The following is a 26,263-nucleotide window of genomic DNA, read 5'->3' as shown; positions in this document are numbered from 1 at the left end:
TCATAGACTGTAAGCTCTTGTGTCACCCCCTCATCCTCATAGACTGTAAGCTCTTGTGTCCTCCCCTCATCCTCATAGACTGTAAGCTCTTGTGTCCACCCCTCATCCTCATAGACTGTAAGCTCTTGTGTCCCCCCTCATCCTCATAGACTGTAAGCTCTTGTGTCCCTCCCTCATCCTCATAGACTGTAAGCTCTTGTGTCATCCCCTCATCCTCATAGACTGTAAGCTCTTGTGTCATCCCCTCATCCTCATAGACTGTAAGCTCTTGTGTCCTCCCCTCATCCTCATAGACTGTAAGCTCTTGTGTCCACCCCTCATCCTCATAGACTGTAAGCTCTTGTGTCATCCCCTCATCCTCATAGACTGTAAGCTCTTGTGTCATCCCCTCATCCTCATAGACTGTAAGCTCTTGTGTCATCCCCTCATCCTCATAGACTGTAAGCTCTTGTGTCATCCCCTCATCCTCATAGACTGTAAGCTCTTGTGTCATCCCCTCATCCTCATAGACTGTAAGCTCTTGTGTCATCCCCTCATCCTCATAGACTGTAAGCTCTTGTGTCATCCCCTCATCCTCATAGACTGTAAGCTCTTGTGTCATCCCCTCATCCTCATAGACTGTAAGCTCTTGTGTCATCCCCTCATCCTCATAGACTGTAAGCTCTTGTGTCCCCCCCTCATCCTCATAGACTGTAAGCTCTTGTGTCCCCCCCTCATCCTCATAGACTGTAAGCTCTGGTGTCCCCCCTCATCCTCACAGACTGTAAGCTCTTGTGATCAGGGCCCTCCTATGGCTGTTTGTGCTGTGTAATGTAATATATATGTATCTGTCCCCTGTGATGTGTAACGCTCTGGTATATGATGGCGATATATATATAGAAATACTGAACAAAAACAAATCAGAATTGAACCATCAAAGAATATGTGAAGTAGGAAAAGAAGAATTAAAGCCCCAATGTAGATGTTCCATGGATTTCCTCGGCTGTCGCCCTGGACTATTCCTCCATGGGGATCGATGGTGATTTAGGATTATGGGAAGCGCCCCTGAGGCTCCGGGTCACGTGACCTTTTCATTATAGGGAAGTGTTTTATCTCCACCTTTTCTGCTGCTGTGAAATCATTTCATGTGTTGTGGAAATTGGTTTCTCTACAAATTCCAAACTTGCGAAATAAAACCAGAAAGACGACACCCAGGAATAATGAGCGGCAGCAGCCGGAGACTATAAGAGGCACGGAAATCCAGACTAACCAGAACCAGCCGGAGACTATAAGAGGCACGGAAATCCAGACTAACCAGAACCGGAGGACGCCATGTACAGCAACACATCCACCGCACCCCGACACCAGAGCCCAGACACCAAGCAAGACCAGGAGGTGAGACCATACCCCAGAGCTGCACTCACTATTCTCACTGGGTACATACATGACATTACTTATCCTGTACTGATCCTGAGTTACATCCTGTATTATACCCCAGAGCTGCACTCACTATTCTCACTGGGTACATACATGACATTACTTATCCTGTACTGATCCTGAGTTACATCCTTATTATACCCCAGAGCTGCACTCACTATTCTGCTGCTGGTGCAGTCACTGTGTACATACATGACATTACTTATCCTGTACTGATCCTGAGTTACATCCTGTATTATACCCCAGAGCTGCACTCACTATTCTGCTGCTGGTGCAGTCACTGTGTACATACATGACATTACTTATCCTGTACTGATCCTGAGTTACATCCTGTATTATACCCCAGAGCTGCACTCACTATTCTGCTGCTGGTGCAGTCACTGTGTACATACATGACATTACTTATCCTGTACTGATCCTGAGTTACATCCTGTATTATACTCCAGAGCTGCACTCACTATTCTGCTGCTGGTGCAGTCACTGTGTACATACATGACATTACTTATCCTGTACTGATCCTGAGTTACATCCTGTATTATACCCCAGTGCTGTACTCACTATTCTGCTGCTGGTGCAGTCACTGTGTACATACATGACATTACTTACCCTGTACTGATCCTGAGTTACATCCTGTATTATACTCCAGAGCTGCACTCACTATTCTGCTGCTGGTGCAGTCACTGTGTACATACATGACATTACTTATCCTGTACTGACCCTGAGTTACATCCTGTATTATACTCCAGAGCTGCACTCACTATTCTGCTGCTGGTGCAGTCACTGTGTACATACATGACATTACTTATCCTGTACTGATCCTGAGTTACATCCTGTATTATACTCCAGAGCTGCACTCACTATTCTGCTGCTGGTGCAGTCACTGTGTACATACATGACATTACTTATCCTGTACTGATCCTGAGTTACATCCTGTATTATACCCCAGAGCTGCACTCACTATTCTGCTGCTGGTGCAGTCACTGTGTACATACATGACATTACTTATCCTGTACTGATCCTGAGTTACATCCTGTATTATACCCCAGAGCTGCACTCACTATTCTGCTGCTGGTGCAGTCACTGTGTACATACATGACATTACTTATCCTGTACTGATCCTGAGTTACATCCTGTATTATACTCCAGAGCTGCACTCACTATTCTGCTGCTGGTGCAGTCACTGTGTACATACATGACATTACTTATCCTGTACTGATCCTGAGTTACATCCTGTATTATACCCCAGTGCTGTACTCACTATTCTGCTGCTGGTGCAGTCACTGTGTACATACATGACATTACTTACCCTGTACTGATCCTGAGTTACATCCTGTATTATACTCCAGAGCTGCACTCACTATTCTGCTGCTGGTGCAGTCACTGTGTACATACATGACATTACTTATCCTGTACTGACCCTGAGTTACATCCTGTATTATACTCCAGAGCTGCACTCACTATTCTGCTGCTGGTGCAGTCACTGTGTACATACATGACATTACTTATCCTGTACTGATCCTGAGTTACATCCTGTATTATACTCCAGAGCTGCACTCACTATTCTGCTGCTGGTGCAGTCACTGTATACATACATGACATTACTTATCCTGTACTGATCCTGAGTTACATCCTGTATTATACCCCAGAGCTGCACTCACTATTCTGCTGCTGGTGCAGTCACTGTGTACATACATGACATTACTTATCCTGTACTGATCCTGAGTTACATCCTGTATTATACCCCAGTGCTGTACTCACTATTCTGCTGCTGGTGCAGTCACTGTGTACATACATGACATTACTTACCCTGTACTGATCCTGAGTTACATCCTGTATTATACTCCAGAGCTGCACTCACTATTCTGCTGCTGGTGCAGTCACTGTGTACATACATTACTTATCCTGTACTGACCCTGAGTTACATCCTGTATTATACTCCAGAGCTGCACTCACTATTCTGCTGCTGGTGCAGTCACTGTGTACATACATGACATTACTTATCCTGTACTGATCCTGAGTTACATCCTGTATTATACTCCAGAGCTGCACTCACTATTCTGCTGCTGGTGCAGTCACTGTGTACATACATGACATTACTTATCCTGTACTGATCCTGAGTTACATCCTGTATTATACTCCAGAGCTGCACTCACTATTCTGCTGCTGGTGCAGTCACTGTGTACATACATGACATTACTTATCCTGTACTGATCCTGAGTTACATCCTGTAAATCTTTTATTTTATATAAAAGTGAAAAACATAACAATAATAAACATAAATGAAGCCATAACTTCTGGCAAAAGAATTATAAAAGAACAAATATAAACGAAAATAAACTTACAAAACCTCCTGGCCCAGCCACACACACCCCACACTCAGCATGAAAACAGACAAAACCTTCACCCAATCCCACCACCTCAATTTTTTTTTTTTTTTTAATATCAAAATACACAGCAAAATACACATAAATAAATAAACAATAAATAAACACAGAAATAACAATGAATACAACGGAAATAACATTAAATAACATAAAGTAACATAAAATATAACTAACTAAATCCCACGCCCATCACCCTCCCCCCCAGACACTGGTCTAACGTCCAAAGTTCGCGTTATATAGTCCAGACCAGTGCCCAGGATCGTACAGTCCAAGTCCCGTCCACCCCCCTCCCAACCTAACACCCTAACACCAACACCCCAAAACCAACCAACCTATATACACACAAGAACTATAACTACATATAACTATATACACACTGTACACAAGATACAAACACATTAAACATATCAACATATATCAAAACCACATAAAGCCCAGGTTCGGCGCCTGCAAGCCCCAACATCACTATAACCTCAGGACACAAAACAAAAATCTACAGTGCAGCATCAGCCCAACACCAGGAGCGGAGATGACAGACTAAGGGACACTAAAGGAGAAGCCCCTCCAAAGGAGAGAGGTCCTCCCCGTGCCCAGCCTCTCATACTCCAGAGAGCGCACCTTCACCAGGAGGGAGAGGACAGACTAAGGGACACTAAGGAGAGAGGCCCTCCCCGTGCCCAGCCTCTCATACTCCAGAGAGCGCACCTTCACCAGGAGGAGAGGACAGACTAAGGGACACTAAGGAGAGAGGTCCTCCCCGTGCCCAGCCTCTCATACTCCAGAGAGCGCACCTTCACCAGGAGGGGAGAGGACAGACTAAGGGACACTAAGGAGAGAGGTGCTCCCCGTGCCAAGCCTCTCATACTCCAGAGAGCGCACCTTCACCAGGAGGGAGAGGACAGACTAAGGGACACTAAGGAGAGAGGTCCTCCCCGTGCCCAGCCTCTCATACTCCAGAGAGCGCACCTTCACCAGGAGGGGAGAGGACAGACTAAGGGACACTAAGGAGAGAGGCCCTCCCCGTGCCCAGCCTCTTATACTCCAGAGAGCGCACCTTCACCAGGAGGGGAGAGGACAGACTAAGGGACACTAAGGAGAGAGGCCCTCCCCGTGCCCAGCCTCTCATACTCCAGAGAGCGCACCTTCACCAGGAGGGAGAGGACAGACTAAGGGACACTAAGGAGAAAGGTCCTCCCCGTGCCCAGCCTCTCATACTCCAGAGAGCGCACCTTCACCAGGAGGGAGAGGACAGACTAAGGAACACTAAGGAGAGAGGTCTTCCCCGTGCCCAGCCTCTCATACTCCAGAGAGCGCACCTTCACCAGGTCACCCAGAATGTTCCTAACCACCTCATCCACCGGGAGGATTTTACGCTGCGTCGACACTAAACACCGTGCGTTCCACGTGTGGTACCTGACCACTAGACTGACTAGGAATAATGTGCAGCGGTCCCGGACACCCAGGCCTCTGAATGCTCCATAGGCCCACTCCGCATAGGAGAGACCGGCCAACCCGGGCCAATGGATGGAAGCGCCCACCCGGTTGTACACCTCTGTGTTAAAGGGGCACTGAAGCAGGAAGTGGTCCATGCTCTCCAGCAGGCCACCACACTCCTCCCGGGGACAACCCCTTTCCTCAGAGCTCCTACACTTCAGATTGTCCCTCACACACAGCTTTCCATGGAAGCAGCGCCAAGTCACGTCCCAAAACTTCAAGGGGATCCTGATAGAATTCATCCCCTGCAGGAGTATACCCACGGAGGAGCCCTCTCTTTCCAGAGGTTTGCGATATTGATCTTAAGAAAGGTATTCACTAGGAACACCACAGGGTTGACCATACACAACCCTCCTTGTCTCCTCGTGCGGTAAGTAACCTCCCTCTTGATAAGGTTCAGCCTATTCCCCCATAACAGCTGGAAGAACAGACTGTAGACCCGAGTCCAGAGGGGTTCTGGCAACATGCACACACTGCCCAGATAAATCAGCAACGGGAGCAGGTAGGTTTTGATCAGATTAACCCTTTCTCTGAGGGTCAAAGACCAACCCTTCCACTGGTCCACCTTCTGAGCGGCGATCTTAAGCCTGCCGTCCCAGTTTTGCATGGGGTAATCCCCCTGGCCAAATTCGATGCCGAGAACTTTGGCAGAGTCTTGGGGCCCTGGAAGAGTGTCCGGGAGATCAAAGCCTGGATCCCCCTCTCCCAGCCAGAGACTCTCACACTTATCTCGGTTGATCTTGGACCCAGAAGCCTCTGAGTAGCGGTCAACTTCTGACATCACCCATTGCGCCTCCCCTCTCGAGGACACAAAAACGGTGACATCATCAGCATACGCTACCACCCTTAGAGTGGCTTCCGGTGCTGCCCGGTCCATCCCGACTCCCACTAACGGCCCACGATCAACCCTCCTAAGGAATGGGTCAATCACGAACACGTATAAAAGTGGGCTCAGAGGACAACCCTGGCGAACACCAGACCCGACCTCAAAAGAGCGGCCAATCCAACCATTCACAAGCAGGAAACTCTCTGCCCCTGCGTACAAAACCTTAAGCCAATTGACAAACTCCCCCGGCAGGCCATACCTCAGAAGGACAAACCAGAGGTACTCGTGGTTAACCCGATCAAACGCTTTTGCCTGATCCAAGGACAGCAAGTACCCCTTCCAGTTACCAGCCCTGCCCTGCTCCACTGCCTCCCGAACACAAAGCACAGCACTAAATGTACTGCGGCCTGGAACAGAGCAGTGCTGGGTCCCCGAAAGGAGCCGGGGTGCAAACTGCACCAGCCGATTAAACAGCACCTTTGCCTAAACAGCACCTTTGCCAAAACCTTTCTGTCCGTATTGAGAAGCGCTATGGGACGCCAGTTCTCAATACGAGATCGGTCCTTACCCTTTGACAGGATGATCAGGGCAGACCTCCTCATTGACTTCGGCAGAGCGCCCGAGGAAAGACACTCATTGAATACCTCAGTCAAGAGGGGAACCAAGGCGTCCTTAAAGGTCTTATAAAACTCAGATGTTAAGCCATCCGGACCTGGCGATTTCTTGAGGGCGAGCCCTTCAATCGCCAGGCTGACTTCCTCTTCCCTGATCACTTCGGTCAAAACATCAAGAGAGGGGTCTACTCCTGGCTCAGGGACAGTTTCAGCCAGGAAAGCCGACATCACATCCCGATCTAGATCCTTCCTGCCCAAGAGGTGCGAGTAGAAGGATCTGACGACCTCCAGAATCCCTGATCTGGACCTTTTCAGGGACCCCGTACTGTCAACCAGTCCTGTGACAACTTTACCATTCACTGACATCCTGCAGTTTCTGTAAGGGTCGGGCGAGCGGTATTTCCCGTAATCCCTCTCAAAAACCAAAGATGCGTGTCTATCGTACTGACACCTCTTCAGCAAGGATTTCACTCTGGAGATGTCCTCACGACTACCTCCAGTCGAGACGAGATGCTCGAGTTTCCTCCTCAGGCCCTGATACAGGCGGTACCTGTCCAGGCTCCTGAGGCTCGAGAGCTGGCGGAAGAATCTCGCCACCCTTTTCTTGAGCATCTCCCACCACTCTGACTTACTGCTACAAAGGCCCAGCAATGGTACCTGGCTCTGAAGAAAGTCCTCAAAGGATTGTCTTATCTCTGCTTCTTCCAGGAGAGACGAATTGAGCTTCCAGTAGCCTCTTCCCATCCGGGGGGTCTCTGTAACATTCAGAGAAAACAAAATTAGACAGTGGTCGGAGAATTCCACCTCAACAACGGACACTGCTGAAGAAATGGCTTCCTCCTTTAAATAAAACCTGTCTATTCTAGACCTGCAGCTACCCCTATAATAGGTGAACCCCGCGTGGCCTGGGGTGTGCCGGATGTGGACATCCACCAGGCGAGCCTCACTAGCTATGCTATTAAGAGCGACGCTATCATAAGTCAGCTTGTCTCTGGAACCTCCCCTATCCTGGGACCTCGTGACAGCATTGAAGTCCCCTCCAAAGACCACCTGCCGACTTGTAAAAAGGTAGGGCTTGATCCTCATAAAGAGACACTTCCTGTCCCACTTGGACTGGGGACCATAGATGTTAATTAGACGAAGTTCTTGTCCCTTCATGAGGACATCCAGGATCAGGCACCTCCCCATTTCTAACTCAATAACTCGTCGGCATTCTACCGGTGCGGTAAAAAGGACCGCCACTCCGCTATACGGCTCGGCCACAAGAGACCAATAGGAAGGCCCGTGTCTCCATTCCCTCTTAGCTTTAAACACGGCCGCCAAATCTGGCAGCCTGGTCTCCTGCAAAAATAAAATGTCGGCTTCAACGCGGCCGAGAAAATCAAAGGCCGCAAATCTAGCCGCATCAGACTTAATGCTGGCGACATTAATGGACGCCAGCGTCAACGGAGTGGGTGCCGCCATCATGAGTGATTGAGTTAGACGGCTTTCTTTTTACCCATCTTACCACCACCCTCGGGAAATGAACACCCCCTTTTTAGACACATTGTGGTGTCCATCTCCTGCACCTCTGATGCTTCAGGGGCAGATCCAGGACCTGCCCCCTCATCCTCGTCTCCAGACTCTGGGCCAGTCTCCCCTCCTGAGGACCCTGACTCCCCAGGGGGAGACTCGGCACCTCCTGCAGGCTCCACCACCTCTGGCCCTTCACCCTCAGCCCCTCCATCGGCAGGAGAGGCTCCATCCAGGGCCAGGAATCGATTTGAAAGTTCGACCAGCGGGGGGTCGGTTGCACCTTCCTTGGGTACCTCAGTCAAGGAGGGAGAAGATCTTACACCTCCCTCCTTTTTACCCTTTTTCTTCTTTTTGGCGCCACACTTACGCTTTTCCTCTAGCCACGCCCTATTATCCTCGTCCATACTCTCATAATGGGAGGAGTCTGAGGACGTGGCACCTTCCTCCGTCTCGATCCTCCTGACCTCCTCATCCAGCACATCATCCCCTGGGGCCTCAGCGACAGGTGAGGTCTCCAGGACAGCGCCAGAGGTTGTCCCAGCAGCCCGAGACTCCCCCCGCTCTCCCTCCTGTTGACGCTTTTCTAGACGCCTTAGCTGGGCAGGCGTCTTTTTCCTGTCTTTCTTCCCTGGCCCCTCCATTCCTCCACCTCTGCTAGTCCCCTCCCCAGCAGATTCATGGCTCATGGCTTTCATCCGCTGAGGTTGAGCCTGCATTAGCGAAGGAAAGAGGACAACGACTGTACGGGTGACCGAGATCACCACACAGGTTACACCTAATCTGCCCTGTACAGGATGCAGCGAGATGGCCAACACCCCCCGTGCACACTTCTGCACGGTGCAGTTTGCGATGAAATGTGTGGGGTCACCGCACCTGTGACACAGCTTAGGCTGCCCCCGGTAGAAGATCAGGATCCGATCCCTCCCCAGGAAGGCTGATGAAGGGATGTGGGCGACTGAGTTACCTGAACGCCTCAACTTCACCATGAAGGCATACCTCCCAACATTTGTGAAAAGGAAAGAGGGACAAAATGGCGGCACCCCAATCACTCCCTGGCCACGCCCCAAATTTTAGCCATATTAAAATAATAAAAATCATCTCAATAAAAAAAAAAAAAAAATTATCCTCTTTGGGATTTGAACCCACAACCTCAGTGATTAACAAGGTGGAGAATTTTGGTAACTAAGAACTATGACTATATACTGCCTTGGTATATAGGGAGGGATCTTCTCAGATTATTGTAATTATTGAGACTATTATTATTATTATGGAGATTATTATTATTATTATTATTATTATTATTATTATTATTATTATTATTGAGATGATTATTATTTTTACCATTATTAATAATCATCTCCATAATAATAAAAATAATAAAATTTATAATAATAATAATAATAATAATAGTCTCAATAATTACAATAATAATCTCTGAGAAGATCCCTCTCTATATATCAGTGCATTAGTCTGTGTCACAGTGTAAATGGCAGATAACACTTCTTAGTTACCAGAAATCCTCAGCTCTGTATCACTGGGCTTATAGCTCAGTTAGTTAGGCTCCTGTCTATGGTGCAGAGGGTCCCAGGTGCGAATCTCAGCCTGGCCAAAACTTTATGTAATTTAATTAAATAAATATCTTGTGTCTGGGGAAGCCCTGGAGACCATATATGGACAGATACTGATCTGACCTCATGACGTGGTCCCTGCTCTCTCTGCTAAGCCGACACTTCTCTGAAAAGGATTCCCTCCCGATGTCTGCTCTGGGGAACCCTAGGAGATGCAGTGTCCATATATGGACAGATACTGATCTGACCTGATGACGTGGTCCCTGCTCTCCGCTACCCGACACTTCTCTGAAAAGGATTCCCTGCCCGATGTCTGCTCTGGGGAACCCTAGGAGATGCAGTGACCATATATGGACAGATACTGATCTGACCTGATGACGTGGTCCCTGCTCTCTCTGCTAAGCCGACACTTCTCTGAGAAGGATTCCCTCCTGATGTCTGCTCTGGGGAACCCGAGGAGATGCAGTGTCCATATATGGACAGATGCTGATCTGACCTGATGACGTGGTCCCTGCTCTCTCCACAGAGCCGACACTTCTCTGAAAAGGATTCCCTCCCGATGTCTGCTCTGGGGAACCCTAGGAGATGCAGTGACCATATATGGACAGATGCTGATCTGAAGCTGATGACGTGGTCCCTGCTCTCTCCGCTAAGCCCGACACTTCTCTGAAAAGGATTCCCTGCCCGATGTCTGCTCTGGGGAACCCTAGGAGATGCAGTGACCATATATGGACAGATACTGATCTGAGCTGATGACGTGGTCCCTGCTCTCTCTGCTAAGCCGACACTTCTCTGAGAAGGATTCCCTCCTGATGTCTGCTCTGGGGAACCCGAGGAGATGCAGTGTCCATATATGGACAGATGCTGATCTGACCTGATGACGTGGTCCCTGCTCTCCGCTAAGCCCGACACTTCTCTGAAAAGGATTCCCTGCCCGATGTCTGCTCTGGGGAACCCTAGGAGATGCAGTGACCATATATGGACAGATACTGATCTGACCTGATGACGTGGTCCCTGCTCTCCGCTAAGCCGACACTTCTCTGAAAAGGATTCCCTCCCGATGTCTGCTCTGGGGAACCCTAGGAGATGCAGTGACCATATATGGACAGATGCTGATCTGAAGCTGATGACGTGGTCCCTGCTCTCTGCTAAGCCGACACTTCTCTGAAAAGGATTCCCTGCCCGATGTCTGCTCTGGGGAACCCTAGGAGATGCAGTGACCATATATGGACAGATACTGATCTGACCTGATGACGTGGTCCCTGCTCTCTCTGCTAAGCCGACACTTCTCTGAAAAGGATTCCCTCCCGATGTCTGCTCTGGGGAACCCTAGGAGATGCAGTGACCATATATGGACAGATGCTGATCTGAAGCTGATGACGTGGTCCCTGCTCTCAGCTAAGCCGACACTTCTCTGAAAAGGATTCCCTGCCCGATGTCTGCTCTGGGGAACCCTAGGAGATGCAGTGACCATATATGGATAGATGCTGATCTGAAGCTGATGACGGGGTCCCTGCTCTCCGCTAAGCCCGACACTTCTCTGAAAAGGATTCCCTCCCGATGTCTGTAGAAGCCATTCTGTACTGTGAGTTCAGACTTTCAAAGTATTTACTATGCGGACACAGTGCCGGGACACAGCGGGACCTGGGGGGAGAATCCGTGACAATCTCATAGCTGCCCGTGACGCGGGGCAGAGGTACGAAAAACGGGAAAGTCCCGTCAAAATCGGGACGGTTGGGAGCTATAATGAAGGTCCAGGCCCCTGACCAGATACCATACTCGTCTCGATTTTTCTCTGGTACTCCCAGTACCTCTCCATAACAATTCATCCAGGTCATGATGTCAAAGCAAGATAGTGATTCGTTACGGGTAAGAACGGTCACTTTCTTGAGTTCGCTCTGGCGGGACACTGCTTGCACAGCAAAGTCCCGCCACTCGGGCTCGTTGTATCTCAGCTCATAGTTGGACCAGAAGAGCTCAAGCCCCTCCGGACGAACAAAGCTGACATCAAACTCAGATGTACCATAGGGATGGATCAAGGCAAAGATGTCAGCCGCCTTGAAGTCCATCTTCAGCAGCAGCTCAACTACCCGTGCCCGAGGGGGACACACATCACTGCCACGCCACCGAAGACGGACCACATTCCTACGGTTAGCACCCGGCCCGGTTGTCGGGAGAGACCATGATGTCTCCCTGCCTCTTTGCTCTCGGAAGGCAGACAGGCTGTGCCTCTCTATCCAAAACGACAAATCAACCTCCTGCCCCGCTACATTGATCGTCCTTTCTCCCTTCTGTAAGGCCTGCAGGAGGCGCCGTTGCAAAAAGCCGTCCCCAGAGCCCAGAGACGAGGATGATGGAACCCCACTTCCCCCAGCAGCGACACTGGCATAGCTCTTAACGGGGGACGCCACTGGGGGAGCAACCGGACCAACCCCTGCACCCACCACATTAACACTACCCACCTCCATGCCACCCACACCACCAGTCACTCCATCACTCACCCCCATAACTGGTAATGTTTTTGAACCACTCACACCAGCATTTGCTCCAGCTGGACCAGCAGCAACATTAGGGGCCATAAGGGATATAGGGGGCATAACCACCTCCGCATCTTCAGGCACAAGGGACGAGGGTCCCCCTTTAGGGCATTGCCCCGAGGGGACCCCAACTTTTGTCACACTTGTGCCTTCCGCATCATCAGTAGCAGATGTTAATTTAGCTTTCTTATAATTGGGTAGAATTCGCCGCTGATCCTTCGCAGGTATTAGGCGCCGCTTTTCTAAACCTGCATCCGGACTTGGATCATCCCCAACACCAACACAAAATAAAATTTTACTGTCCTGTCTGGGAGGTCCGGAGCCCTCAGCCTCAGCGACCCCTCCACGCTGCCGCCGCCCCCCACCTAAGTGATCAGCGGCAACAGCATGAAGAGGCGCCGAGGCACCGGAAGCTGCCACCAGTGCCGGGCTATCCCCCACTCCCACTGGGGGACGCACCACAGCACTGGATTTTAATGTTATCACCACTGCAGAGCCGCCCTTACTGTCCGGCCTCGCGGCCGATGCCTCCCCTGCTCCCCCACTGTTACCACAAACAGAGACGGAGCCCATCGCCACATCAGATGTCACACCTGTAATCTCCCCGCTCCCTGGCACTGAGTCCACTGCAGGACCCGTGCTGGGCTGGGTAACGGGGCTCGCACAGTGAGCTGACCCTGCGGCCGACTCGGGTTTTACGGGGAGGGGGCTGTAGACTAGACTCACCACTTCCACGGATTTGGTCTTTTTCCTTCGTGGTTTGCTGCCCCCCGATGCATCCTCCGGCAGATCGTCTCCAAAAGTAAAGTCCTGGAGGTGCACAGGGGACTCGAGCCGTCGGATCTCCTCCATCAGCGCCCCTCCCTGGTGGCTGTCACTATCCTCACCCGGGCCGGCAGAACCGCAGCCAGATGACATAGCCGCTTGTCCTGCAGGGGGCCCACTGTACGGCACCGGGCTTTCCTCCTCCGTCTGACTCTCTGGCGGAAGCCCCATCAGCCGCCTCTGCTTCTCCTCCTCCATCTCCCGGAACCGCTCATCATTAAGGATCTTTTCTTTAAACGGACCGCTCCTCTCTAGCAGGTAAGCCTTCCTCTCCTCCAAGGCCTGGATGTTAGTCTGGAGCCTGGAAATCTCTGCCATAATCTGCTCCTTCTTCCTCTTTGGGGCAGAGCTTGCCCTGGCATGGGCGCACCTGAGCTCCTCCCGCAGTCTCCTCACCGTCTTGCTGGCTTCTTCGTACTCAGAGAGGTGGCCCAGAGCCCGGGAGGCATAGGTGGAAATAGACTCCCGGGTCCTCAGCATTCCCCAGCCCTCTTCACTGAGGTCAGCCTCACCTCTCTGAGCACTCAGCTTTCCCGCGGTATCCAGCTTTTCCGAGGTACCCAGCTTTCCCGAGGTATCCAGCTTTCCTGGGGTTTTGGCGCTTTTTGAAGCCTTAGCTGGCCTGGGGGTACTTGGAGCAGCATTGCTGCTGTTCCTTGCAGATCTTCTTACCCCCAAGGCTTCCGCAGCGCTGGCCGGTTCCTGGCTACCCCTGCCTCCCGCCGGCCTAGACCGGGAAGCAGGAGCCTGGGACTTGCTGCCCTGGCTCATGCCTGGAAACCCACTCCCTCCCTGGGAGAGGAGAGAGCAGGCCCCAGGTGGAGGTGGATTATTCCTGGAGCTCAGGAGCAGCAGCAGCACACAGCCTCTCACAGCAACAGACAGCTAACGAGGTAACAAGCAACACCAGAGATGCACTCACTATCTGCTGCTGGTGCAGTCACTGTATACATACATGACATTACTTATCCTGTACTGATCCTGAGTTACATCCTGTATTATACTCCAGAGCTGCACTCACTATTCTGCTGCTGGTGCAGTCACTGTACATACATGACATTACTTATCCTGTACTGATCCTGAGTTACATCCTGTATTATACTCCAGACCTGCACTCACCATTCTGCTGCTGGTGCAGTCACTGTGTACATACATGACATTACTTATCCTGTACTGATCCTGAGTTACATCCTGTATTATACCCAGAGCTGCACTCACTATTCTGCTGCTGGTGCAGTCACTGTGTACATACATGACATTACTTATCCTGTACTGATCCTGAGTTACATCCTGTATTATACCCCAGAGCTGCACTCACTATTCTGCTGCTGGTGCAGTCACTGTGTACATACATGACATTACTTATCCTGTACTGATCCTGAGTTACATCCTGTATTATACCCCAGAGCTGCACTCACTATTCTGCTGCTGGTGCAGTCACTGTGTACATACATGACATTACTTATCCTGTACTGATCCTGAGTTACATCCTGTATTATACCCCAGAGCTGCACTCACTATTCTGCTGCTGGTGCAGTCACTGTGTACATACATGACATTACTTATCCTGTACTGATCCTGAGTTACATCCTGTAAATCTTTTATTTTATATATAAAAATGAAAAACATTACAACAATAAACATAAATCAAGCCATAACTTCTGGCAAAACAAAACAATAATAATAATAATAACAAAACAATAATACAAACTAAAAGAGACTTACGAAAATCTCCTGGCCCAGCCACACACACACCACACAATCAGCATTATGAAACAAAACCTTCACCCAATCCCACCACCTAATTTTTTTTTTTTTCTTTTTTTTTTGTTATATAATTTTTTATAATTTTTTTTTTTTTTTTTTTTTTTTCCCCATAAATAACTAAAGAATACACAGCAAAAAAAGACAAACAGGAAATAAAAACATTAAATATAAACTAACTAAATCCCACGCCCATCACCCTCCCACCCAGACACTGGTCTAACGTCCAAAGTCCGCGCTATATAGTCCAAACCAGTGCCCAGGATCATATTGTCCAAATCCCGTCCACCCCCCTCCCAACCTAACACCCTAACACCAACACCCCAAAACCACCAAGCTACATATACACAAGAACTATAACTACATAAATACACACTGTACACAAAATACAAACACATTAAACATATCAACATAACAAACCAACCACATAAAGCCCAGGTTCGGCGCCTGCAAGCCCAACATCACTATAACCTCAGGACACAAAACAAAAATCTACAGTGTCAGCTTCAGCCCAACACCAGGAGAGGAGATGACAGACTAAGGGACACTAAAGGAGAACCCCCTCCAAAGGAGAGAGGCCCTCCCCGTGCCCAGCCTCTCATACTCCAGAGAGCGCACCTTCACCAGGTCACCCAGAATGTTCCTAACCACCTCAACCACCGGGAGGATTTTACGCTGCGTCGATACTAAGCACCGTGCGTTCCACGTGTGGTACCTGACCACTAGACTGACTAGGAATAACGTGCAGCGGTCCCGGCCACCCAGGCCTCTGAATGCTCCATAGGCCCACTCCGCATAGGAGAGACCGGCCAACCCGGGCCAATGTAGGGAAGCGCCCACCCGGTTGTACACCTCTGTGTTAAAGGGGCACTGAAGCAGGAAGTGGTCCATGCTCTCCAGCAGGCCACCGCACTCCTCCCGGGGACAACCCCTTTCCTCAGAGCTCCTACACTTCAGATTGTCCCTCACACACAGCTTTCCATGGAAGCAGCGCCAAGTCAAGTCCCAAAACTTCAAGGGGATCCTGATGGAATTCAAAAGACCTAAACCCACCCCCAGATCCCGACTTGGGCAATCCCTGAGGGCCAGAGGCTTCTGGAAATGGGTCAACAGAACCCTTTTGTCAAGGAGTTTCCTCGACATGGTCCTGATCTCCCACATTCCCAGACCCCACCGGCGAATCACCTTCAGAACCGGGGTAGCGTAAGCCGGAAGATGCCCATGCGGTGTGCGAAGATCCTTCACTTGCCCTCCTGTCTCCCATTCCTGGAAGAAAGGCCGAAACCATCCCCTGCAGGAGTATACCCACGGAGGAGCCCTCTCTTTCCAGAGTTTGGCGATATTGATCTTAAGAAAGGTATTCACTAGGAACACCACAGGGTTGACCATACACAACCCTCCTTGTCTCCTCGTGCGGTAAGTAACCTCCCTCTTGATTAGGTTCAGCCTATTCCCCCATAACAGCTGGAAGAACATACTGTAGACCCGAGTCCAGAGGGGTTCTGGCAACATGCACACACTGCCCAGATAAATCAGCAATGGGAGCAGGTAAGTTTTGATCAGGTTAACCCTTTCTCTGAGGGTCAAAGACCAACCCTTCCACTGGTCCACCCTCTGAGCGGCGATCTTAAGCCTGCCGTCCCAGTTTTGCATGGGGTAATCCCCCTGGCCAAATTCGATGCCGAGAACTTTGGCAGAGTCCTGGGGCCCTGGAAGAGTGTCCGGGAGATCAAAGCCTGGACCTCCCTCTCCCAGCCAGAGACTCTCACACTTATCCCGGTTGATCTTGGACCCAGAAGCCTCTGAGTAGCGGTCAACCTCTGACATCACCCATTGCGCCTCCCCTCTCGAGGACACAAAAACAGTGACGTCATCGGCATACGCTACCACCCTTAGAGTGGCTTCCGGTGCCGCCTGGTCCATCCCGACTCCCACCAACGGCCCACGATCAACCCTCCTAAGGAATGGGTCAATCGCGAACACGTATAAAAGTGGGCTCAGAGGACAACCCTGGCGAACACCAGACCCAACCTCAAAAGAGCGGCCAATCCAACCGTTCACAAGCGGGAAACTCTCTGCCCCTGCATACAAAACCTTTAGCCAATTGACAAACTCCCCCGGCAGGCCATACCTCAGAAGGACAGACCAGAGGTACTCGTGGTTAACCCGATCAAACGCTTTTGCCTGATCCAAGGACAGCAAGTACCCCTTCCAGTTACCAGCCCTGCCCTGCTCCACTGCCTCCCGGACACAAAGCACAGCACTAAATGTACTGCAGCCTGGAACAGAGCAGTGCTGGGTCCCCGAAAGGAGCCGGGGTGCAAACTGCACCAGCCGATTAAACAGCACCTTTGCCAAAACCTTTCTGTCCGTATTGAGAAGCGCTATGGGACGCCAGTTCTCAATACGAGATCGGTCCTTACCCTTTGACAGGATGATCAGGGCTGACCTCCTCATTGACTTCGGCAGAGCGCCCGAGGAAAGACACTCATTGAATACCTCAGTCAAGAGGGGAACCAAGGCGTCCTTAAAGGTCTTATAAAACTCAGATGTTAAGCCATCCGGACCCGGCGATTTCTTGAGGGCGAGCCCTTCAATTGCCCGGCTGACTTCCTCTTCCCTGATCATCTCTGTCAAAACATCAAGAGAGGGGTCTACTCCTGGCTCAGGGACAGTTTCAGCCAGGAAAGCCGACATCACATCCCGATCTAGATCCTTCCTGCCCAAGAGGTGTGAGTAGAAGGATCTGACGACCTCCAGAATCCCTGATCTGGACCTTTTCAGGGATCCCGTACTGTCAACCAGTCCCGTGACAACTTTACCATTCACTGACATCTTGCAGTTTCTGTAAGGGTCGGGCGAGCGGTATTTCCCGTAATCCCTCTCAAAAACCAAAGATGCGTGTCTATCGTACTGACACCTCTTCAGCAAGGATTTCACTCTGGAGATGTCCTCACGACTACCTCCAGTCGAGACGAGATGCTCGAGTTTCCTCCTCAGGCCCTGATACAGGCGGTACCTGTCCAGGCTCCTGAGGCTCGAGAGCTGGCGGAAGAATCTCGCCACCCTTTTCTTGAGCATCTCCCACCACTCTGACTTACTGCTACAAAGGCCCAGCAATGGTACCTGGCTCTGAAGAAAGTCCTCAAAGGATTGTCTGATCTCCGCTTCTTCCAGGAGAGACAAATTGAGCTTCCAGTAGCCTCTTCCCATCCGGGGGGTCTCTGTAACATTCAGAGAAAACAAAATTAGACAGTGGTCGGAGAACTCCACCTCAACAACGGACACTGCTGAAGAGATGGCTTCCTCCTTTAAATAAAACCTGTCTATTCTAGACCTGCAGCTACCTCTATAATAGGTGAACCCCGCGTGGCCTGGGGTGTGCCGGATGTGGACATCCACCAGGCGAGCCTCACTGGCTATGCTATTAAGAGCGACGCTATCATAAGTCAGCTTGTCTCTGGAACCTCCCCTATCCTGGGACCTCGTGACAGCATTGAAGTCCCCTCCAAAGACCACCTGCCGACTTGTAAAAAGGTAGGGCTTGATCCTCATAAAGAGACACTTCCTGTCCCACTTGGACTGGGGACCATAGATGTTAATTAGGCGAAGTTCTTGTCCCTTCATGAGGACATCCAGGATCAGGCACCTCCCCATTTCTAACTCAATAACTCGTCGGCATTCTACCGGTGCGGTAAAAAGGACCGCCACTCCGCTATACGGCTCGGCCGCAAGAGACCAATAGGAAGGCCCGTGTCTCCATTCCCTCTTAGCTTTAAACACGGCTGCCAAATCTGGCAGCCTGGTCTCCTGCAAAAATAAAATGTCGGCTTCAACACGGCTCACCACACAGGTTACACCTAATGTCCTTACAGGATGCAGCGAGATGACCTAGCCCACCACACAAAGCGCACTTCTGCACTTGGCAGCTGGCGCTAAAGTGTGTGGGGTCACCGCACCTGTGACAGACCTTCGGCTGCCCCTGGTAGAAAATCAGGATTCTGTCCCGTCCAAGAAAGGCTGAAGAAGGAATGTGGGCGACTGTGCCGCCTGAACACTTCAACTTCATCATGAAGGTCCAGGCCCCAGACCAAATGCCAAATTCATCGCGGTTTTTCTGAGGTACCTGTACAACCTCACCATAACGACTGAGCCAAGTCATGATGTCCATGCAAGAAAGTGACTCGTTACGGGTCAAAACGGTCACCCTCTTGACTGCGTTTTGGCGAGACACTGCTTGCACAGCAAAGTCTCGCCATGCGGGCTCGTTCTTTGCCAGCTCATAATTCGACCAGAAGAGCTCTAAGCCCTCCGGCCGAACAAAGCTGACATCGAACTCCGGAGTACCATAAGGATGTATCAGGGCAAAGATGTCACTAGCCCTGAAGTTCATCTTCAGGAGGAGCTCCACCACCCTTGACCTGGGTGGGCATGCGTCACTGCCCCTCCAGCGAAGACGAACCACATTCCTACGGGAGGCTCCGGGCCCAGTTGTGGGTAAAGACCATACAGTCTCTCCCCCCCTTTTCTCTTGGAAGGCTGCCAGGCCATGCCTGTCTGTCCAGAAGGACAGATTAACCTCTCTCCCCTCTACAGTGATTGACTTTTCCCCTCTCCTGAGAGTCTCCAGAAGACGCCTTTGCAAAACGCTATTCCCAGAGCCAGGAGACAAGGAGTTAACCCCACTTGCCCCAGCGGTGACACTCGCATAGCTCCTTATGGGAGCGGCCACCACTAGGGGTGCAGATGGACCGCACAGTCACTCAGCTTTCCAGGAGGAGCACTCAGGCTGATGTTACTTGCCTTGATCTTCTGTGAACCGGAGACCTTGCGGCTTCCCTGGGTCTTGGGGGTGGCAGCCGAGGTCACATCGCTGCGTCCTTGGCTCCAGGTAGATCTTCTTAACCCCTGCCGGCCTGGTCCGGGAGGCAGAAGCCTGGGGTTTTCCTGGCTCACTCATCCCAGTAACCCACTCCCTCCCTGGGGAGGAGAGAGCAGGCCTGGGTGGATGGAGATTGCTCCAGGTGGTGCAGGAGCTCAGCAGCACACAACCACACCCGTCAGTAGCTCACAGCAAAATGAGTCAGCACAAACTATTCTGCTGCTGGTGCAGTCACTGTGTACATACATGACATTACTTATCCTGTACTGATCCTGAGTTACATCCTGTATTATACTCCAGAGCTGCACTCACTATTCTGCTGCTGGTGCAGTCACTGTGTACATACATGACATTACTTATCCTGTACTGATCCTGAGTTACATCCTGTATTATACTCCAGAGCTGCACTCACTATTCTGCTGCTGGTGCAGTCACTGTACATACATGACATTACTTATCCTGTACTGATCCTGAGTTACATCCTGTATTATACTCCAGAGCTGCACGCACTATTCTGCTGCTGGTGCAGTCACTGTACATACATGACATTACTTATCCTGTACTGATCCTGAGTTACATCCTGTATTATACTCCAGAGCTGCACTCACTATTCTGCTGCTGGTGCAGTCACTGTCCATACATGACATTACTTATCCTGTACTGATCCTGAGTTACATCCTGTATTATACCCCAGAGCTGCACTCACTATTCTGCTGCTGGTGCAGTCACTGTGTACATACATGACATTACTTATCCTGTACTGATCCTGAGTTACATCCTGTATTATACTCCAGAGCTGCACTCACTATTCTGCTGCTGGTGCAGTCACTGTGTACATACATGACATTACTTATCCTGTACTGATCCTGAGTTACACCCTGTATTATACTACAGAGCTGCACTCACTATTCTGCTGCTGGTACAGTCACTGTGTATATACATGACATTACTTATCCTGTACTGATCCTGAGTTACATCCTGTATTATACTCCAGAGCTGCACTCACTATTCTGCTGCTGGTGCAGTCACTGTGTACATACATGACATTACTTATCCTGTACTGATCCTGAGTTACACCCTGTATTATACTCCAGAGCTGCACTCACTATTCTGCTGCTGGTGCAGTCACTGTGTACATACATGACATTACTTATCCTGTACTGATCCTGAGTTACATCCTGTATTATGCTCCAGAGCTGCACTCACTATTCTGCTGCTGGTGCAGTCACTGTGTACATACATGACATTACTTATCCTGTACTGATCCTGAGTTACACCCTGTATTATACTACAGAGCTGCACTCACTATTCTGCTGCTGGTACAGTCACTGTGTATATACATGACATTACTTATCCTGTACTGATCCTGAGTTACATCCTGTATTATACCCCAGAGCTGCACTCACTATTCTGCTGCTGGTGCAGTCACTGTGTACATACATGACATTATTTATCCTGTACTGATCCTGAGTTACACCCTGTATTATACTACAGAGCTGCACTCACTATTCTGCTGCTGGTGCAGTCACTGTGTACATACATGACATTACTTATCCTGTACTGATCCTGAGTTACATCCTGTATTATACCCCAGAGCTGCACTCACTATTCTGCTGCTGGTGTAGTCACTGTGTACATACATGACATTACTTATCCTGTACTGAGTTACATCCTGTATTATACCCCAGAGCTGCACTCACTATTCTGCTGCTGGTGCAGTCACTGTGTACATACATGACATTACTTATCCTGTACTGATCCTGAGTTACATCCTGTATTATACTCCAGAGCTGCACTCACTATTCTGCTGCTGGTGCAGTCACTGTGTACATACATGACATTACTTATCCTGTACTGATCCTGAGTTACACCCTGTATTATACTACAGAGCTGCACTCACTATTCTGCTGCTGGTGCAGTCACTGTGTACATACACGACATTACTTATCCTGTACTGATCCTGAGTTACATCCTGTATTATACCCCAGAGCTGCACTCACTATTCTGCTGCTGGTGCAGTCACTGTGTACATACATGACATTACTTATCCTGTACTGATCCTGAGTTACATCCTGTATTATACTCCAGAGCTGCACTCACTATTCTGCTGCTGGTGCAGTCACTGTGTACATACATGACATTACTTATCCTGTACTGATCCTGAGTTACATCCTGTATTATACCCCAGAGCTGCACTCACTATTCTGCTGCTGGTACAGTCACTGTGTACATACATGACATTACTTATCCTGTACTGATCCTGAGTTACATCCTGTATTATACTCCAGAGCTGCACTCACTATTCTGCTGCTGGTGCAGTCACTGTGTACATACATGACATTACTTACCCTGTACTGATCCTGAGTTACACCCTGTATTATACTACAGAGCTGCACTCACTATTCTGCTGCTGGTGCAGTCACTGTGTACATACATGACATTACTTACCCTGTACTGATCCTGAGTTACATCCTGTATTATACCCCAGAGCTGCACTCACTATTCTGCTGCTGGTGCAGTCACTGTGTACATACATGACATTACTTATCCTGTACTGATCCTGAGTTACATCCTGTATTATACTCCAGAGCTGCACTCACTATTCTCCTGCTGGTGCAGTCACTGTGTACATACATGACATTACTTATCCTGTACTGATCCTGAGTTACATCCTGTATTATACCCCAGAGCTGCACTCACTATTCTGCTGCTGGTGCAGTCACTGTGTACATACATGACATTACTTATCCTGTACTGATCCTGAGTTACATCCTGTATTATACTCCAGAGCTGCACTCACTATTCTCCTGCTGGTGCAGTCACTGTGTACATACATGACATTACTTATCCTGTACTGATCCTGAGTTACATCCTGTATTATATCCCAGAGCTGAACTCACTATTCTGCTGGTGCAGTCACTGTGTACATACATGACATTACTTATCCTGTACTGATCCTGAGTTACATCCTGTATTATACTCCAGAGCTGCACTCACTATTCTGCTGCTGGTGCAGTCACTGTGTACATACATGACATTACTTATCCTGTACTGATCCTGAGTTACATCCTGTATTATACCCAGAGCTGCTCTCACTATTCTGCTGCTGGTGCAGTCACTGTACATACATGACATTACTTATCCTGTACTGATCCTGAGTTACATCCTGTATTATACCCCAGAGCTGCACTCACTATTCTGCTGCTGGTGCAGTCACTGTGTACATACATGACATTACTTATCCTGTACTGATCCTGAGTTACATCCTGTATTATACTCCAGAGCTGCACTCACTATTCTCCTGCTGGTGCAGTCACTGTGTACATACATGACATTACTTATCCTGTACTGATCCTGAGTTACATCCTGTATTATACTCCAGAGCTGCACTCACTATTCTGCTGCTGGTGCAGTCACTGTGTACATACATGACATTACTTATCCTGTACTGATCCTGAGTTACATCCTGTATTATACCCCAGAGCTGCACTCACTATTCTGCTGCTGGTTCAGTCACTGTGTACATACATGACATTACTTATCCTGTACTGATCCTGAGTTACATCCTGTATTTTACCCCAGAGCTGCACTCACTATTCTGCTGTTGGGTTTCTATCCTTTCTTGTAGTATCATCCTGGGACGCTCACTTCTGGAGGACACCGGGGGATGAGTAGAAGATCTGAAGATGAAGGACAATCTCCTGCGTCTGGTGGTCGGGCGGCTCCTGGTGACCAGCGCTGCAGACCCGTCACAGAGTCTCCGATATATCTGTATTATAAATCACTTATAATGGGACAGGAGAGAGGTTATGCAGGATTTGGACTTGGTATTATAGATCGTGAATTGTGTAAACTGAATCCTAATCGTCCTGGATGCCCCCGATAGAGCGGCCGCTGCCCCCGTACAGAGATGCTCGGCCGCTGCCCCCGTACAGAGATGCTCGGCCGCTGCCCCCGTACAGAGATGCTCGGCCGCTGCCCCCGTACAGAGATGCTCGGCCGCTGCCCCCGTACAGAGATGCTCGGCCGCTGCCCCCGTACAGAGATGCTCGGCCGCTGCCCCCGTACAGAGATGCTCGGCCGCTGCCCCCGTACAGAGATGCTCGGCCGCTGCCCCCGTACAGAGATGCTCGGCCGCTGCCCCCGTACAGAGATGCTCGGCCGCTGCCCCCGTACAGAGATGCTCGGCCGCTGCTATCCGCTCTGGACCTCTGTATTTGTAATAAACCTTTGTATAGTGACTGTCTAATAAATCCGCTGTGTACCAGCCGGCTCCAGACATGGAGCCGGTCACTCCATAAGCCCCGCCCCTGAACGGAGTCTCCTTATATTATATATAATAGAGAGCTGTTCAGGAGCTGGAAGAGCCTAATGATCCAGCTCGCTAAGAGCCGAACTTCCCATCACTATTTGTCACTATGTCCCTTGATATCAAGCCTGACCTACGAGAAGCCTTATGACATAATGCTGGATTAAAACCAAACCAGCCCATGTGTTCCAGAAGGATCAGCCCCTCCTGTAGATGGCGCTCTCCGATGTTCCCATGTGGTTGCATCTCTTCAGCACAGGAGGAGTGAGTGAGAGGCTTGTGACGAGGGTCTTATCCCATCCAGAATATTTTCCCAGAATCCCCTAGTGTAGCATCCAAGTCTCCACACTCCTACACAGCGTCTCCATAAGGAGAGATCTTACTTCCTGACCCTCGTCACAAGCCTCCCCCCCCCCCCCCAAACCGGTTCCCTGCGCTGTACAAGCAGCTGGAAGAGGCGCAGACTTCCTTATCCCAAAACTATTTGCATTTTTATAGGTTTACCTGGAATATTCCGCTGCTGCGTACAGAATATTGTTACCACCAGCAGGAGCAGCGGCGCCCCCCGGTGTTCAGGCTGCAGTACTGCCATCTCAGATAAAACAAATACATATTATATTACATTTATAGACTTCTGCTGTTCAGCTCGAAAAGCTTTGGAAAGTGAAAGGAACTGAGGTGTAATACCAGAGATAACCTGTAGACAGGGGTGGCGCTGTAATATTATATGTATAACCTTATTATACACATAAGGTTCCTTACCTGTAGAAGTAGAGATCGGGGCAGCTTCAAAACTGGAGGTGGGTGGACAAGGCATGTAGGCAGGGACAGTGCCCATCGCATTGTCCACTGTGAGGCCGGGGGGGGGGGGGCAGCTGTGTATCTGGGGGGTTGGGTGTGGAGCGCAGCCCTTGACATCACTTTGTGACAGGGGCAGGAGGGTGCATTTGATATCCGCAGGGTTCATGTTAGGGGTGTGGGTCCTTGACCAGGTCCAGTAGCAGCTGCCACGGCTGTAGTATCCCCCCTGCCAGGTATAGTCGCTTCCTAGTTCCTTACGGTTCTGGTGATTCTGATCCCGGTGTCCTGTCTGCTATTCTGACTTTTGGTTTGTGTTCTGACTATTCCCTGCTCTTGTGATTTTGTACTATGTTTGTCCTCTTGGTTCTGACCCGGCTCTGCTGAGTTCTCTTAATTGTTTATTAATAATAATCTTTATGTATCTAGTGCCATCAAATCCCGTAGCTTCACAAATCATAGGGGACATATACACATATAATATTACAATATTACAGAGTACAAACAGCCATATGGAACAACAGGATGCTTGTATTGTCTTGTCTGATACAGACCCCCAATACTGACTACCTAATACAGACCCCCAATACAGTCCTCCCAATATCGACCCCCTAATACAGAAACCCCCAATACTGACACTCTAATACAGACCCCACCACACATACCCTCTATTACACCCCCCCCCCAACAAAGATCCCTTAAAACAGAGCCCCAATACAGATCCTCCAATACAGATCCTCCAATACTGACCCCCTAATACAGACCCTCTAACACAAAACCACCAATGCAGACAGATAGGGGGTCTGGTGAATAATAAGGACATGTTAGGGGGGGGGGGTCTGGTGTATAATAAGGGCATATTAGGGGTCTGGTGTATAATAAGGACATGTTAGGGGGGTCTGGTGTATAATAAGGACATGTTAGGGGGGTCTGGTGAATAATAAGGACATGTTAGGGGGGGGGTCTGGTGTATAATAAGGACATATTAGGGGTCTGGTGTATAATAAGGACATGTTAGGGGGGTCTGGTGTATAATAAGGACATGTTAGGGGGGTCTGGTGAATAATAAGGACATGTTAGGGGGGGGGTCTGGTGTATAATAAGGACATGTTAGGGGGGTCTGGTGAATAATAAGGACATGTTAGGGGGGGGGGGTCTGGTGTATAATAAGGACATGTTAGGGGGGTCTGGTGAATAATAAGGACATGTTAGGGGGGGGGGTCTGGTGTATAATAAGGACATATTAGGGGTCTGGTGTATAATAAGGACATGTTAGGGGGGTCTGGTGTATAATAAGGACATGTTAGGGGGGTCTGGTGTATAATAAGGAC

General features: G+C 49.7%; 1 long non-coding RNA gene across 1 annotated transcript; it reads left to right on the top strand.

The window, feature by feature from the left end:
* The first annotated feature begins 1,117 nt into the window (after window positions 1–1,117).
* Window positions 1,118–24,066, top strand: LOC140134310 (uncharacterized). The gene is made up of 2 exons (XR_011856180.1): window positions 1,118–1,374; window positions 23,454–24,066. It is a non-coding gene; the product is annotated as an uncharacterized lncRNA (long non-coding RNA).
* Window positions 24,067–26,263: the final 2,197 nt, after the last annotated feature.

The sequence above is a fragment of the Engystomops pustulosus genome, chromosome 5 (genome assembly GCF_040894005.1).
Source record: "Engystomops pustulosus chromosome 5, aEngPut4.maternal, whole genome shotgun sequence".
NCBI classification, from domain to species: domain Eukaryota; kingdom Metazoa; phylum Chordata; class Amphibia; order Anura; family Leptodactylidae; genus Engystomops; species Engystomops pustulosus.
This window is presented reverse-complemented; position numbering and strand designations above follow the sequence as displayed.